We start from the raw sequence: 17,199 nt of genomic DNA on the forward strand, positions 1-17,199 counted from the left end.
CTGGTAAAGAATCCGCCCTCAATGCGGGAGACCCTGGGTTTGATCCCTGGGTTGGGAGGATCCCCTGGAGAAGGGAAAGGCTACCTGCTCCAGTATTCTGGCCTGGAGAATTCCATGGACAGTCCATGGGGTTGCAAAGAGTCGGACATGACTGAGTGACTTACACTTTCAGCAGATATTCTCTGCTGAGTGAACCGCTGGGCTCTGATGTCTCCCTCTGTCCTGAGGGGGCCTGGTTCGCCTGTTCTGATCAGTTCACTTTCTCTGTTCCAGGAAATCTGCAGAGGAAGACAAGGGCCTCTGGGGCCTAGGAGCAGGGTGGAAGAGGAGACTGGGCTGCGCAGTCATGAAATACATCCCAGATGAGCAGAAGTGGCCAAAATGGGCCATGATCACTGCATCCCATGGGGTCTCTGCAAGAGGCAATGTCATTGGGCGGCAGATGGCAGGGATTGGATTATTCTTGGTTCCTATTCCTCTTAATACCAACTTCATAGCAACAATAGCAGCAGTGAACAAGTGACTTTTAGGGAGCATCTCCAGGATCCATGCTTAATCCTTTACTTGCATAGTATTATTTAATCCTTCCATCTGAGAATAACACCCCAGGTGTTATCATCTTCATTTTACAGATGAGGAAACTGAGGCTTAGGAAGGGGAAATTATTTGCTTAGGCATTTGGCCCAAATGGTGTAACTTTGGGCAAGACTTCCTTCTCCAAACCTCATCTGTGGAAATAATAGTACCTCTCTCCAACTGGGAGAATTTCAAAAGGGTACAGATGCAAAGTGAGATAAAGGATATGGGAAGAGATCACTGAGGTAGGATGGGTAAGTGGGATTCAGTACCACTGAGCCCCTTCCCCTCCAGGTATTTCAAAGATACAGAACTTCCTAATCCCAGATGGAGATACTGCCAACTAGGAGAGAACCCTTTGTCTGCCCTCTTTGGTTTGCCAAGTCCTCCCCTTCCCCAGCCAGGGTGGGACACCCCTTGGAAGCTAATTCCCACAGTGACTGGGGGAGTTTCCTTCCCTATCTCACCTCTCAGGGCACCACCGTCTCATTCTATAGGTGCCCCGCCACGCGCACAGAGTAGGTGCTCAATTTCCACCACAGACCCTCCATGACAGTCCTTCTCAGTACATCTTGTCCACATTCTCACCTGGGCCAAGTGGCCATTGTATTTGGACCTCAGAAAGTGAGTCATATCGTATACAGTTGAACATCTGTGTACCATAAGACCCAGTAAGTATTTCTGGGACACAGCCACAAGAATTTCACATATATACCAGGAGACATGTACAAGAACGGTGGCAGAAACATTGTTCACAGTAACCCCAAACTGAAAACATCCAAATGCCGTTGATAGGAGGTAAAGAAATGTGGAATAATTATATAGCAGTAGAAAATGAATGAAAACTAGCAGTATGGCTGGATCACAGTGATATAATACTGAGTGAAAAAACTGCAAGTCAGAGAAGAGTGCACGTGGAATGGTATTCTTTTCATAAAGTTCAAATACAACTGGAAATACTACATTTAGGTATAATATTGGATTGAACCATATTGCATAGCTGTTTTTTGACCGGTTTTTAAAAATGAATTGATTAATTAATTTTCGGCTGTGCCGGAGCTTTATTGCTGCCCGGGTGTTCTCTAGTTGCAGAGGGCAGGGGCTATTCTCTAGTTGTGGTGCTCAGGCTTCTCACTGTGGTGGCTTCTACCGCTGCAGGGCCCAGGCTCTAGAGCTCTGTTGTGGTGTATGGGCTTAGTTGCTCCGTGGCATGTGGGATCTTCCTGGACCAAGGATTGAACTCATGTCCCCTGCATTGTAAGGCGGATTCTTAACCACTGGACCACAAGGGAAGCCCCTCTTGACCTAAAATATATATATATATATATAGCAAATTCATAAGGTTAAGCCCATGGACAGAGGAGCCTGGTAGGCTACATTCCTTGGGGTGACAAAGAGTCGAACACAACTGAGTAACTTTCACTTTCAGCATAATTTATGCGTGGAAAAAAATATTAAAAAAAACCCAAGATAATGAGGAACACAAAATTCAGAATCATGATTATCTGGGGGTAGGGTAGTGGAGGGATCAGAAATGACAGGGACCCTGGAGAAGGAAATGGCAATCCACTCTAGTATTCTTGCCTGGGAAATTCCATGGACAGAGGAGGCTGGTGGGCCGTAGTCCATGGGGTCTCGAAAGAGTTGGACATGATCTAGCGACTAAACAACACCAGTACTGCATATTGCTCATATTTCTATGCATGGTGAAATAAATATTTACTTGGCTAAATAAAGTCTTGGGAAAAAAAAAGAAATGACGGGGAAATCTGTAAGCAGACTTCACTTTTAGTGGTGTTCTGATTCTTGGGTTGTACTCCAGGACTTTCATTTTTATCATAAATGAATGAGTATATGAAAAAATAGCAATATCAGAAAAGCAAGAGAGTTCCAGAAAAATATCTATTTCTGCTTTATTGACTATGCCAAAGCATTTGACTAAGTGGATCACAATAAACTGTGGAAAATTCTGAAAGAGATGGGAATATCAGACCATCTGACCTATCTCTTGAGAAACCTGTATAAAGGTCAGGAAGCAACAGTTAGAACTGGACATGGAACAACAGACTAGTTCCAAATAGGAAAAGGACTACGTCAAGGCTGTATATTGTCACCCTGCTTATTTAACTTATATGCAAAGTACATCATGAGAAATGCTGGGTTGGAAGAAGCACAAGCTGGAATCAAGATTGACAGGAGAAATATCAATAACCTCAGATATGCAGACGACACCACCCTTATGGCAGAAAGTGAAGAGGAACTAAAAAGCCTCTTGATGAAAGTGAAGGAGGAGAGTGAAAAAGTTGGCTCAAAGCTCAACATTCAGAAAACTAAGATCATGGCATCTGGTCCTATCACTTCATGGGAAATAGGTGGGGAAACAGTGGAAACAGTGTCAGACTTTATTTTTTTGGGCTCCAAAATCACTGCAGATGGTGATTGCAGCCATGAAATTAAAAGACACTTACTCCTTGGAAGGAAAGTTATGACCAACCTAGATAGCATATTTAAAAGCAGAGACATTACTTTGCCAAAAAAGGTCTGTCTAGTCAATGCTATGGTTTTTCCCGTGGTCATGTATGGATGTGAGAGTTAGATGGTGAAGAAAGCTGAGTGCCGAAGAATTGATGCTTTTGAACTGTGATGCTGGAAAAGACTCTTGAGAGTCCCTTGGACTGCAAGGAGATCCAACCAGTCCATCCTAAAGGAGATCAGTCCTGGGTGTTCATTGGAAGGACTGATGTTGAAGCTGAAACGCTAATATTTTGGCCACCTCATGTGCAGAGTTGACTCATTGGAAAAGACCCTCATGCTGGGAAGGATTTGGGGCAGGAGGAGAAGGGGACGACAGAGGATGAGATGGCTGGATGGCATCACTGACTCGATGGACATGGGTTTGGGTGGACTCTGGGAGTTGGTGATGGACAGGGAGGCCTGGCGTGCTGTGATTCATGGGGTTGCAAAGAGTCGGACAGGACTGAGCGACTGAACTGAACTGATGCTGTAAGTAAATGATTAAGGGCACTGTTACTTGTCAAATTTTCTTTCTTTTTAAAAAAAATTTTGACCACACCCCAAGTAGCACATGGGACCTTAATTCTTCAACCAGGGATCAAACCCATGCCTCCTGAATTGGAAGGCAGTCTTAACCACTGGACTGCCAGGGAAGTCCCTTGCCAAGTTTTCAAGGTACCAAAAAATCTAAGAGTCTAGAATCTAGTTCAGTTTTCTCCCATTCGTTTATTCATTCAAAGATTAAGGTATAATTTACATACAGTGAAATTTATCCTTTTTAGTGTACAGCTCTGTGAATTTTGAGAAATACATATATCTGCATAACCACCACCACAATCAAAATTTAGATCAGTTTCATCACCACACCCCCCCAAATTTCCCTAAACTTTTCTGCAAGCTGTTCCTCTCCCCATCTCAGCCCTTGGCAACCGCTGATCTTTTTTCTGTCTCCATAGTTTTGCTTTTTCCAGAATATGTTTAGTAAATGTGCATTACAAAATTCTGATTCTGTAGTATCTAAAATACCATAGATTAATAAGTAGGAACATGATGATTGAAGCAGCTCAGAACTACTTTCTTTGCCTAGAAAGGGAAAAAGCGGGGAGGGAAGGAAGGAAAATATAATCTCTGAACCTCTGGCCGCATTCTCTGATGTGTGAGGGGATCTTTCTCTGGAGCCCCTGTCTCTCACCAGCTGTGTGGCCCTGGAGAAGCCACTTCCCTCCTCCTCATCTGTAAAATGGAGATGATAATATTTCCTCCTCTAGTGGGTTTTGTGGAGTACTTTGCAAAAGGCACAAGTTAGCTGGTATTCTAATCATGTGTGTGTATGTGCTCAGTCCTGTGTCCAACTCTTTGCAACCTCATGGAGCCTGTCAGGCTCCTCTGTCCATTCCAGGAAAATTCTTACCTGGAATTTTCCAGGCAAGAAAGAATACTGGAGTGGGTTGCCATTTCCTCTTCCAGGGGATGTTCCTGACCCAAGGATCAAACCTGTGTCTCTTGCATCTCCTGCACTGGCAGGCAGATTCTTTACCACTGCGCCACCTGGGAAGCATGGCCACACTGAAACCCCTCTCCTCCTCCGCCCTTCTCCCTCCCACACTCAAATACACTGGGCCCTGTTCCCAAGGGCCCATTCCCCTGCCACAGTGTATACTGACAAACTCTGTCAAAAACTGATGACATTATAGGTATTAATATATAACCCCCAAAATTGAAACCAGGGACTCAAATAGGTACTTATACACCAGTATTCATTGCAGCACTATTCATAAAAGCAGAAACGTGGAAAATCAAGTGTCTATCAACAGATGAATGGATAAACAAAATATCGTATATACACACAATGGAGTGTTATTTAGCCATGAAAAGGATGAAATTTTTGTGATACATGCTACAACACAGATGAACCTTGAAGACATCATGCTAAGTAAAACAAGCCAGACACAGAAGAACAAATATTGTGATTCCACTTACATTCAGAACAAACAAATTCATAGAGAGAGGGATTAGAGGTTTTCAGGGGCTGGAGAGAGGGAGGAGTTGGGAGTTACTGCTTAATGGGTACAGAGTTTCTATTTGGAATGATGAAAATTTTTGGAAACAGATAATGGTGATGGTTGCACAACAGTGTGAATGTAAATAATGCTGCTGAACTGTAACTTAAAAATAGACAAAAGGGCAAATTTTCTGTGTGTGTGTGTGTGTGTATATATGTATATATATACACACCACAACTTAAAAATCATATATATTATATATAATATATATGTAAACCACAATTTAAAAACCCTCAAGCTGATGACATTCTTTGAAAACAAAACAAGTCACCGTACAGGTCCAGCATGCAGCATAACAAAGGAGATAGAAGTCTACTGGAATGAAATTTCCAGATGATAACCCACTTCTGCTGTGCAGTTTGCAAAGCAAACACTTAAATTTGATCCTTACAGAAGTCCTAGACATAACCGTGGTCATATTCATTTTGCAGATGGGGGAACCGAGGCACATCAAGGTCCCAAGGCCATATTGTCACTAAGCAGTGGATCTGGGTAGGAATCCAGTCCTTTTGGCTCAAATGGCAACACACTCCAGTACTCTTGCCTGAAAAATTTCACGGACAGAGGAGCCTGGTGGGCTACAGTCCATGGACTCGCAGAGTCGGACACGACTGAGCGACTTCACTTTCTTTTCTTTCAGTTTCTTACTGTGCCATTCTTCTGGCCCTTAAGGCTGTGTTTGGGCTTCCTTCTGTGTCTTTCTAACCACCTGAGCTCATTTTTTCCCTCTTGGCCACAACAGGGGACCGTTGTTCTGATCTTCTGCTTCCACATTTCTGCTCTGTTCTGACTGATGTTTATTTTTCCGGTCGCCTTCCTCGGCCGCCATTTTGTTCCTCGGATGGAGAGAGAATGACGGGGAGAGGGAGGTGTCACGGACGGCTGGGGTTCTGGCTTGTGCTACTGGGATGGGTGGAGATGACTCGGGGAGCGCAGGTTTGGGGTATGAAAGTGCAAACTTGGTATTCTCTCTCTCTTTAGTCGCTAAGTCGTGTCCAACTCTTGCGACTCCATGGACGGTAGCCTGCCAGGCTCCTCTGTCCATGGGATTCTCCAGGCAAGAATACTGGATCTGTTGAATTTAAGGATTTGTGAGATAACCAAGAAATATCACGATGGTATATATGGATGACGTTCAGAATGATATTTAGAAGCTCTAAGACCTGCAGCTCTGGGGGTGGGGAGAAGCAGGGGGTCAGAGGAGTGTGGGCCATGGACAAGCCTCTGCGGCTTGCCTCTGGTGTGCTTCTCCCATGGGGGGCACTAGAGGGCAGCACCCAACAGCAGAAATTGCCAGAACTTCAGTCACTTTTAATCAACTAGAGTCCTAGATGCACCCCTGTTGAGAAGCAGCGAGAACTTATTTCTCTGAACCTCAGCCTTTCTCATCCTAAAATGGGATTAACGTGAGGTAGGATAGAACAGTGGTTCAGAGTTTGAACTCTGGAGCCAGAGAGCCTGAATTTATGCCCCAACTCTGCCACTTACTAGCTGTGTGACTGGCCAAGTTATGGAACTTTGTGCTTCAGACGTGCCTTGTTCATAAAGTTAAATTAGTAATAGTTTCATATGCTGATCACTACAGGGGCCGGCACATGGTAGTTAGGTGGCGGCTATTTTATTTTAACCCCTTCTTCTTGCCCCTTCTCTACCTCCCCTGCTGTTATGGGGCCAGGACTCTCAGAGGCCAGACCACTGCCTCTGAGAATAAGCAGAACAAATTTCTGTGACTACCATGATCACCTACTATGTCTTAGGTATATAATGAGCCTTATTTCCATGTAATCCTCACAGTAACTCAGTGAATAGATCCCAAATCCTTATTTTGTAGCTAAGAAAACAGAGGTTCAGAGATTCAAGCCTCTTGCCCAATGTCACACAATTAGTAAGGAGCAAAGCTCAGACCTGAGCCCAAGTTCTTCCTGTTCAGAGCCTGAGCTCTTTGCCATGGCTCCTGTGGGTACCACTGAGACCAGGCCCCAGAGGATGCCCCAGGCCCCAGCAGAATGGGGGAATCCTCCTTCTGTAATCAGCTCTAATCCTACTCACCATACTTCTCTTTCCCAGATATAATTTCCTGGAATTCTGAATGTAATACACGGAATGGAACCACCTGAAAGGGAACTCTGTGGGAACAGAATGGTGAAGGATGAGCAGAACTGGAACATGGGAGTTGAGGCTAGCTTGGATCCAACCAGTCCATCCTAAAGGAAATCCGGAAAAAAAATAAATAAATAAAGGAAATCAGTCCTGAAGGACTGATGCTGAAGCTGAAACTCTAATACTTTGGCTACCTGATGTGAAGAACTGACTCATTTGAAAAGACCTTGGTCAGACAATGGACCAATGATCTTTCAGAGCTGCCTCTCCCCTTTCCTTCATTGGCTTTGGTGTTTCCTGGAGGCTGGAGAGAACCAGGGGAGTCCCAGATTTACCCTCAGAATGGTGGACAGATGAGCTGGGATCTAGGCTGGGTTAAAAATGAAGTAGAGGTGTACTAGGAGCCCCGAAATTCTAAAGAGCTAGGCTGTAGGGATTCTGGAGCTATAGGTTGGGCTGTTGAGAGAGAGACCCCAGGTCCACCAGACACAGGGGGAATTACTGGGGTTCACTGACTTTAGCCTGTGTGACACCAGTTTAGGCCTGGAGGGAGCTGCAGGCAGAGAAACCATCCTGTACTGGTTGAGGCAAGTTCTGAATTTGGTTCCAAGCTCTAGTAGTGATATTTTCTGCAGAATCCTCATGCTGAAGGAACCTTGATCCAACTTCTTCAGTTTACTGATGAGGAAATAAGGCCCCCAAGGAGAATGGCTTTAGCTGAGGCCACATAGTGAAGAAGCAGTGGACCCTGGAGGAGGTGGTGCCAGCATAGGCTTGTTTCAAATTCTGCCTTTATGGTGAGCTGGGCAAGTGACTCAGCCTTTCTGGGCTTTAGATTCCACATCAGTAAATTCTATTCATTCAGCTTTTCTCCTGCCTAAAGTCCACCTTACCCCTTGTACTCTCCCTTACTCTCTTACACACACTCTCTCTCTCTCTCTCTCACTCACAGCAGCTTTGACAGGCATGGCTGATGCTAAGTCTCCTGGTCACTTTCAGGGGACAATAGGCAGCTCTGACCCCTGTACAAACACCCCCACTTTCTGCCCCCCATACCTCTGCCCCCAGCCAGCCTCATACTCCATGTTATGCCTCCCCAAAGGGCTGTCTGAGCCGCTCTGATGGCCTTGACCTCCTCTGCTGCTTTCCCTGTCCCTAGACTGGCGCTCCCAGAGAGAAAAGTCTGGTCTGATTCATCTCTCTGAGTCCCCAGCACTCAACCCAAGGCAGAGTCCAAAGGTTGCATCTGGGTGTGTTTGTGGAAGGAGTCAGTGAAGGAAGCCCCTCCAACCCCTCTGCTTTTCAGGAGCCCATGACCTTCACCTTCCCAAACCACTGATGTGGCAGAAAGAGCCCTGGAGTGGGGACTCACACAAACCTAGGGTGAAAACTCAGCCCAGACTCTCCTTAACTGTGTGTACTTGGGAAATGACCTCACTTCTCCAAGCCTCAGTCCCCTCTTCTGTAAATAGCCTTTTAGGGGAGGGGACATATAAGCTGAGAACTGGAAGACCTAGATGGAAAGACCTAGAGGAAGAGTCTTCTGGGCAGAGTAAAGGACTGATGTGAAGGCCCCAAAATGGAGATAAGCCTAGCATGTTCGAGAAACAGAAAGGAAACCAGTGTGGCTGGAGTGCACTGAGCAAGGGGTGACTGGAGGTGGGGGTGGAGATGTGCAGGCTCTGGGCTGCACAGGGCTTCAAGGAGTCTGTGGTTTATTTTATTAATTATTTATGGCTGTGCCAGGTCTTTGTTGCTGTGTGTAGACTTTCTCTAGTTGTGGCAAGTGGTGGCCACTCTTTAGCTGTGGTGCATGGGCTTCTCATTGTGGTGGCTTCTCTTGTTGAAGAGCATGGGCTTTAGGGTGTGCAAACTCAGTAGTTGTGGCACATGGGCTTAGTTGCCCCCCTGCCCTGCATGTGGAATCTTCCTGGACCAAGAATTGAACCCGGGTCCCCTGCAGGTGGACTTCTAACCACTAGACCGTCAAAGAATTCCTGGGTCTTTCTTTTGATCTAAGTGATGTAGGAGATAACTGGAAGGTCTCAAGCAGGTGGGGGAAATTGATCTAATACCCTCAAAGTTTCACTCTGGTCCCTCTATGATGACTGCAGGAGAGTAAGAGTGGAGGCAGGGAATCCAGTGAGGAGGCTTTGGGAGTAATCCAGGTGAGGGGGACAGTGGCCTGGACTAGAGTGGTGCCTGGGAATCAGAGGAGAAGTGCTCAGATATATGATATATTCTGGAAGTGGACCCCACAGGACTGGACATGCAAGACGTGGGCAGAGAGGACTCGGGGTCGGCCCAAGATTTCAGTTATCGTTTGCTGAGAAGTGATCACTGTTTAGTTGCTAAGTCGTGTCTGACTCTTGCAACCCCGTGGACTGTAGCCCATCAAGCGCCTCTGTCTGTGGGATTTCCCAAACAAGAATACTGGAGTGGGTTGCCATTTCCTTCTCTAGGGGATCTTCTTGACCCGGGGATCGAACCTGAGTCTCCTGCATTGGCAGATTCTTTACCTCTGAGTCACCTGGGAAGCCCTTGCTGAGAAATAAACCACCCCCAAACGTAGTGGCTTAAAATGATATATTATTTCTAGAAATTCTGCAGTTCAGCTGGGGTCAGCTGGCCAGTTCTGCTGGTTTTGCCTGTGTCACTTATGAGTCTGCATTCAGCTGGGAGCAGCGGGGGCTGGATTATCGAGACAGTGTCCTCTCCCTGGGCCTCTCTTCACCTGGCCTCTCATCGTTCAGGAGTTTAGATGCAGAGCCTCCTGAGTACATGCCTCAGGATGGCCCACAGTATGGATCCACTGGCAAAGAACATCTTTAAAGAAGTTTTAGTAGGTGAACATGTGGCCATTTTCTGGAGCATATTTTTTGGTTAAAAAGATGAACACAAGTCAAAATTTCAAGCAAAAAATGAGCAAGAAATCCCACTTCATCTTGGAGGTTTATTGCAAATCCATTGAACACTGTGGAATATATGGAATCAGAAAGCAAAATCAAAAAACTGGCTAAACAGAGGAAATTAGGAATTTGACTATTGATTAAGGTTTGCCCTATTTCATAGTATTAGGCAAGATTAAAATTACAAAATTGACATGGATGGATTTTAGAATATTTAAGGTTGAATATAAATTCTAGTTAAGTCAGAGGTTTTGTTCTTTGGACTAATTGAAGAAGTTGATGGAAATGTTGTTTACTATGTCATAAATGGAGTTTTGTTTACTACTCAATATAAAGTGGTTCTCCTTAAGGAAAAAAAAAATCTCCCCTTAATTCTGAATATATAAACCTTTCAAAATACATAAAATAGTAAAACATCTTCTTAATATTCATTGCATTTTTTCTTTTCCATTATAATTTATTCCAAAATATTGAATATAGTACCCTGTGCTATATATATGGTAGGACCTTGTTTATCTAAATTTTTCCCCTCTGGTAATCATGGGTTTATTTTTTATGCCTGTGAGTCTGTTTCTGTTTTGTAAATAAATTCATTAATGTTTATTATAACTGATACATTTAAAATCCTATCATCTAAAAATATATTAACTAGAAATATTACTTTTATCCATTTTCACTTTACCTGAAACAATATTCAAACTCTACATCAATGTCTCTGGTACTACTAGAGCCACTTTGGAATAAAATTTGTCATAAAATTAGAAAAAAAAAACAACTAAAAAAAAGAAGTCTAGCTGACCTTCACAGAGAAGTAGTGGACTTCCAAGAGGACAGGGCCCACTGTGCAAGTGCTTATTGAATCCTGCTTGCTTCACGCTTCTTGACATCCCATTGGAGAGAGCAGGTCGTATAGCCAAGGCCAGAGTCAGCACGGAAGAGGACGCAAAAGGGCATGGATATCTGGAGGCCTGCTTCATTGGAGGCTGCCAGTGTAAGAGTTTAGCACAAACCTCTGGGTCTGTGGTCTAAGGATATGGGTGAAATTCAAGGGTAGAAAGCAGAGAGCAGTGTTTGCCGGAAGTGGTGGGGTGGTGGTACAGTGTCTTGCCCCTGGACTTTCCAAGTGAGCCACTGAGGAGGATGGTGGGCTTGGGAGAACTCAAAGTCCCTGGCAAGTGTGGTGAGGGAGGGTAGGAGGCAGTAATCAAGGCAGAGGGCCTGGAAAGTCTCCAGGCCCTTCTCTCATTTGGCAGCGTCACTGAGCCCCTCCCCTGGGCCTGGTCCCGGTCTGATGGCTGCAGAACACAGAGAGGAATAAGACTTGGTCTGTGACCTTGGGGAACCCAAAGTGTTTGAGGAAGACAGACCGTACCTACAGGTTCCTACCCAGTGTGAGAGATGGCAACTTAGTGCTGCAGTGGAAAGTTGTCCAGGGCCTTTGGGGGGGTCCCAGGGGAGGAGTACTTGGGAGTAAATAGACAAGAGGGTGGAGCTGGAGCAGGTAGAGGTCAGACCGGGCCCCAGCCCAGGCTTTGTAGCTGCCTTCCAGCCCTGACAGTGCAGAGCTGAAAGCAGCTCCACCAGGAGGCGCTGGGAAGACCAGATACAGAAATTATTCTTCCCATTTTAATGGATGAGCAAACTGAAAGTCAGGGTGGGTAGGTTGTTCAAGCCAGATCCAGCTCATCACATCTTGGGCTTCTTTCCACCCTCTTCAGTTCTTGCTGAAATCATAGGGATGGTGGGGGAGGGGAGGGCTCTCTCTCTTCCTGGCAGGGATGTGCCTGGGGGCTGGCCTGAGAGCTGCTGTGGATAGAGCGCCCCTCCTTGGGTCCTGGGTCTGTATCTCCTCCCCTAAGGAAGGCAGAGCCCAGTGAGGAGACATTAAGGGAGGTGGTAACATGGACGGGGTTCGGCCAGATCCAGTCGTGGAGCCGCCAGTCTGAGCCTTCTGGCCCTCAAGCCCTTCCTGTGGAGTCCCACTCTCAGGGGCCCCTTGTCTAAGGGATGAAAGATGGAGGGGAATTGTGGGGATGACAGAGGATGAGATGGTTGGATGGCATCACCGACTCAATGGACATGAGTTTGAGCAAGCTCCGGGAGTTGGTGATGGACAGGGAAGCCTGGAGTGCTGTAGTTCATGGGGTCGCAAAGAGTCGGACACAATTGAGCTGAACTGACTGTATTGTGTGGAGGTGAGAGGTCAGGGCCAGGGGAGAGCATGGGGTACTTCTGACTAGGGCTGGGTTGTTGTTGTTTAATTGCTAATTCATGTCCGACTCTTGGCGACCCCATGGACTTGTAGCCCAACCAGGCTCCACGATCCATGGGATTTCCCAGGCAAGAATACTGGAGTGGGTTTCTGTTTCCTTCTCCAGGGTATCTTCCCAACCCAGGGATCGAACTGCATTACAGGCATACTGTTTAAGGTCTGAGCCACCAGGGTGATCCTAGGACTGGGCTGGGTTCCCTATAAAGTGAGTAGGGGTGGGGAGAGTTGCCAGGCTTAGCCCTGGGGGCTCAGGTGAGGAGATAGGAAGGAGGCTGGGAGCTTAGAGCCTCGCCCAGCTCAGCCTGAATGACCTTGAGTTTGTCCCACTCTTCTAGACTGGTGGCGAGAGTCCCAGCGCTCTGCCAAGTGGAGCCGCCAGCACAGGAGCTCAATAATTCATGAGCCATCTGAGCTCTGGCCTCCCCTCCAAAGGGAAAGGCAGCCCCACATCCAAGCCGATCCAGTCCAGCCGGAGCCCTGTTCTTCCTCCCGCCTGGCTTGTCTGGGGGTGGTGGTGGTGGTTGGGGGGGGGGGTGGCTGCTGAGTCCAGGTCTCAGATAGAGGAGGAAGGGGGCATAGAAGAGATGGAGGGAGTAGGAAGGGGAGGTCCTGGCATCTGATGCACTCACAGCAAAAGCTTCTTTTCTTGGAACCAGAGCACTCTATAGTAGGTGGGAGGCTGGGGAAGGGGAAGGCAGAATCAGAGAAAGACCTGGAAAGGGAGATAGAGACAGGCCCAGGGAGAGTTAGAAAGAGACAGAAGCGAGAAAAAAAGGCAGAAGCAGGTGTTGTGGGTATGAACACGGGTGCACACCGACAGGTAGGGAAGATACAGGCTCTTTTTTTAAAAACCCACTCAGAGCTCTCCTGCCATCTAGCTGGTGGGAAATCCAGTTTCCATTATTGCTGGACTCTCTCAACCCAGAGCAGCACTTAGGGTTTGGGCCAAGGCCCAGGGGTATTACAGAACCAGACGTGGACAAGGTCCTTCAGTCTGGTCACTGGCCTCCCTGGTCACCTGCCCAGCATGACCCTATCAGGTCAGGGACTGTGCCATTCAGTGCCAGCCATGCTGGGCACATAGAATCTTTGGTCCTCTAGGGCACATTCAGTGTGAGGTCCAGTCTTCTGAATGCCACTTGTCCCCTTGAACCCAGGGCCTAGATCCATCCATTCCCTGGGATCAGGAAGCCTGAACTGACACCCTCACCCCTTATCTAAGAGGTTGGAAAAGAGCCTCCCACTGTGGTCCCTAGAAGATCTGGCTGGTTTTCTGTCCCAGAGCCAGACCCTTGTATCCCTCTGGATCTGGGAATCCGTCCCTTAGCAGAGTCCTTGATCCTTAGCATCCTACAGCTGAGCAACTGGGGCCAACCCTGCATTCTTTCGGAGCCTGGAGGAGGATCCCCAGAACCTCCACCATCACATGCCTGTGATGGTGGGGGGCGGTGGCAGGCAGGCAGGCAGAGCTGGAGCTTCAGTGTGAGTGAGCAGGAGGGACCTGATCCAGAACCAGATGGTCATTAAATGATTCAGAGCAAATTTCTGTGTGCTGTGGTGGGCTAGGCCCTACCCTGATCTTTAAGACCGACTGCTCCTCCCTCCCCACATGACCTGGTCCTTACATTGTTTTAAAATTTTTTATTTATTTATTTGGGTGTGCTGGGTCTTAGTTGTGACACTTGGGATCTTTAGTTGTGACATGTGGGATCTAGTTCACTGACCAAGGATTGAACCCAGCCCCCTGCATTGGGAACATGGAGTCTTAGCCACTGGACCACCAGGGAAGTCCTTGTCCTTATATTTTTTGTTGTAAAATTTTTACTGTGAAATATCTTATATGTATAGAATATATTGTGTATATCCATGTACATATACATACATATAAAAATATATGTGTTGTTTACAGAGTAAAAATGAAGATACTCACTACTAGTTTAACGGGACATTTTAGTACTTTTGAAGCCCTCTGTATCCCTCTGTATGAGCCTCCTCCGTGGCCTCCTTTTTCCTCATTCTTCCAGAGAAAAATATTCTGAAAATAGTTTTAATCATTCATTTCAGTTCAGTCGTTCAGTTGTGTCTGACTCTTTGCGACCCCATGGACTGTAGCATGCCAGGCTTCCCTGTCCTTCACTGTCTCCTGGAGCTTGCTCAAACTCATGTCCATTGAGTCGGTGATGCCATCCAACTATCTCATCCTCTGTTGTCCCCTTCTCCTCCTGCCTTCAACCTTGCCCAGCATCAGTCATTTCCACTGAGTCAATTCTTCGCATCAGGTGGCCAAAGTATTGGAGTTTCAGCTTCAGCATCAGTCGTTCCAATGAATATTCAGGACTGATTTCCTTTAGGATGGACTGGTTTGCTCTCCTTGCAGTGCAAGGGACTCTCAAGAGTCTTCTCCAACACCACAGTTCAAAAGCATCAATTCTTCGGTGCTCAGCTTTCTTTATAGTCCAATTCTCACATGCATACATGACTATTGGAAAAACCATAGTTTTGACTAGTCGGCAAAGTAATGTCACTGTTTTTTAATATGCTGGCTAGGTTGGTCATAGCTTTTTTTCCAAGGAGTAAGCGTCTTTTAATTTCATGGCTGCAGTCACCATCTGCAGTGATTTTGGAGCCCAAGAAAATAAAGTCTCTCACTGTTTCCATTTTGTTTCCCCATCTATTTGCCATGAAGTGATGGGACCAGCTGCCATGATTTTAGTATTCTGAATGTTGAGTTTTAAGCCAGCTTTTTCACACTCCTCTTTCACTTTCATCAAGAGGCTCTTCAGTTCCTCTTCACTTTCTGCCATAAGGTTGATGTCATTTGCATATCTGAGGTTATTGATATTTCTCCCAGCAATCTTGATTCCAGCTTGTGCTTCATCCTGCCTGACACATCGCATGATGTACTCTGCATATAAGTTAAATAGGCAGGTGACAATATACAGCCTTGATGTACTCCTTTGCCAATATGGAACCAGTCTGTTGTTCCATGTCTGTTTCTAACTGTTGCTTCTTGACCTGCATACAGATTTCTCAGGAGGCAGGTCAGGTGGTCTGGTATTCCCATCTCTTGAAGAATTTTCCACAGTCATTCCTTTAATGGTGTTAATCATTTGGGCTGATTTATCCACTGGGCACAAGAAGCACAGTACCTAGGGGTCTCAATACTTTTAAGGGTCCACAAAAATGTCTTAATTTATTTTATACAGAGAGTTGATTTATTCTGTACTCTTTAAACTTACACATGTATGTTAGTTATACGTCAATGACGAAAAGAAAAAAAATCAGAGATGACTGAATCAATAGGGAGAGCAGACATTTTCCTTACAAAATTCCAAATATATGTAGATACTCTCTTCTCCAGGAGGGGGCACTTATCAGGTTAATGGTGCTTTATACCTAGCTCCAGTGGCTCAGAAGGTGAAGAATCTGCCTGCAATGTGGGAGACCTGGGTTCAATCCCTGGGTCCGGAAGACCCCTTGGAGAAGGAACTGGCAACGCACTCCAGCATTCTTGCCTGGAGAATCCCCGTGAACAGAGGAACCTGGCGGGCTACAGTCCATGGTGCCTCAAAGAGTCAGACACGACTGAGCGACTAAGCACAGCATTGCACCTCTAAGCCTGGCTCCTTGGCTGTCTTCAGCAATCAGGATTTGTTCAACTGTAAGTTCAAAATAGCTCAGAATAGCTTAAGAAACACAGGAGAATTGTTGGCTCACTTAACAGAAAAGTCCAAGGGTAACCTTAGGCGCCACTGAATCAGGTGACTCGAGTAACTTCCACATTCACTAGGTCCCTGTTTCTGGGCTCTCCTGCCAGGCAGTGGACACGCACTTCCTTTTTAGTGGCAGGATGACTGCCTGCCGCTCCAGGTCTATAATCCGCTTAGTCAACAATTCCTGGGCAAAAAAGTTTCTCTTTCTCTGTAGTTCCGGGAAATTTCCTAGTGTTGGGTTTCCTTGGCCAGCCCAGGATCATAAGCCCATTCCTGGAGATGGGCTGGGCTCAGCCCCGCAAGAAACATGCACTGAGCATGTAGCAGCAGTGGTTTCCCCCGAAATATAAAGGCATGGTGATTAAAAGTAGCACAAATGAATGGTGGGAAGGCAAAACCCACAGCTACCCACTCCATCAGCCTAGACTCCTCTATCTAAGGTACTGCTGCTGCTGCTGCTAAGTCACTTCAGTCGTGTCTGACTCTGTGCGACCCCTTGGATGGCAGCCCACCAGGCTCCTCTGTCCCTGGGATTCTCCAGGCAAGAATACTGGAGTGTGTTGCCATTTCCTTCTCCAATGCATGCATGCATGCTAAGTCGCTTCATCATATCCGACTCTGTGTGACCCTACGGACAGCAGCCTACCAGGCTCCGCTGTCCACAGGATTCTCTAGGCAAGAATATTGGAGTGGGTTGCTGTTTTCTTCTCCAATCTAAGGTACAGGGCCGGGTTACTCCCTATCACATCACCCTGTTTTCTTTTTTTTTTCACCCTGTTTTCTTTCTTCAAAACATACACGTAACACAATCTGAAATGATCTTAATTGTTTTGATTCTTTATGGCCTTCCTCTCTTCCTTTGGATTGAAAGTGCTCAGAGGGCAGGGATCTTGCTTGTCTTGATCACTGCTATATTTCTAGCACTTGGAAGTGTCTGCTACACAGTAAGTACTTAATAAAGGCTTGTGATAGGAATGAACTTGCTGGAGAGCTCATCTTCTCTTGCTGTTTCAAGAATCTCCTACAAAAAAAAAAAAAAAATAGAATTCCTA

The 17,199-nt window shown here is 46.3% G+C and overlaps 1 pseudogene; it reads left to right on the forward strand.

Annotated features, from left to right (window-relative positions):
* The first annotated feature begins 10,044 nt into the window (after window positions 1-10,044).
* On the forward strand, window positions 10,045-10,273 carry LOC122698887 (annotated as a pseudogene).
* The last annotated feature ends 6,926 nt before the right edge of the window (window positions 10,274-17,199 follow it).

This window comes from Cervus elaphus, chromosome 8, assembly GCF_910594005.1.
Source record: "Cervus elaphus chromosome 8, mCerEla1.1, whole genome shotgun sequence".
NCBI classification, from domain to species: Eukaryota; Metazoa; Chordata; class Mammalia; order Artiodactyla; family Cervidae; genus Cervus; species Cervus elaphus.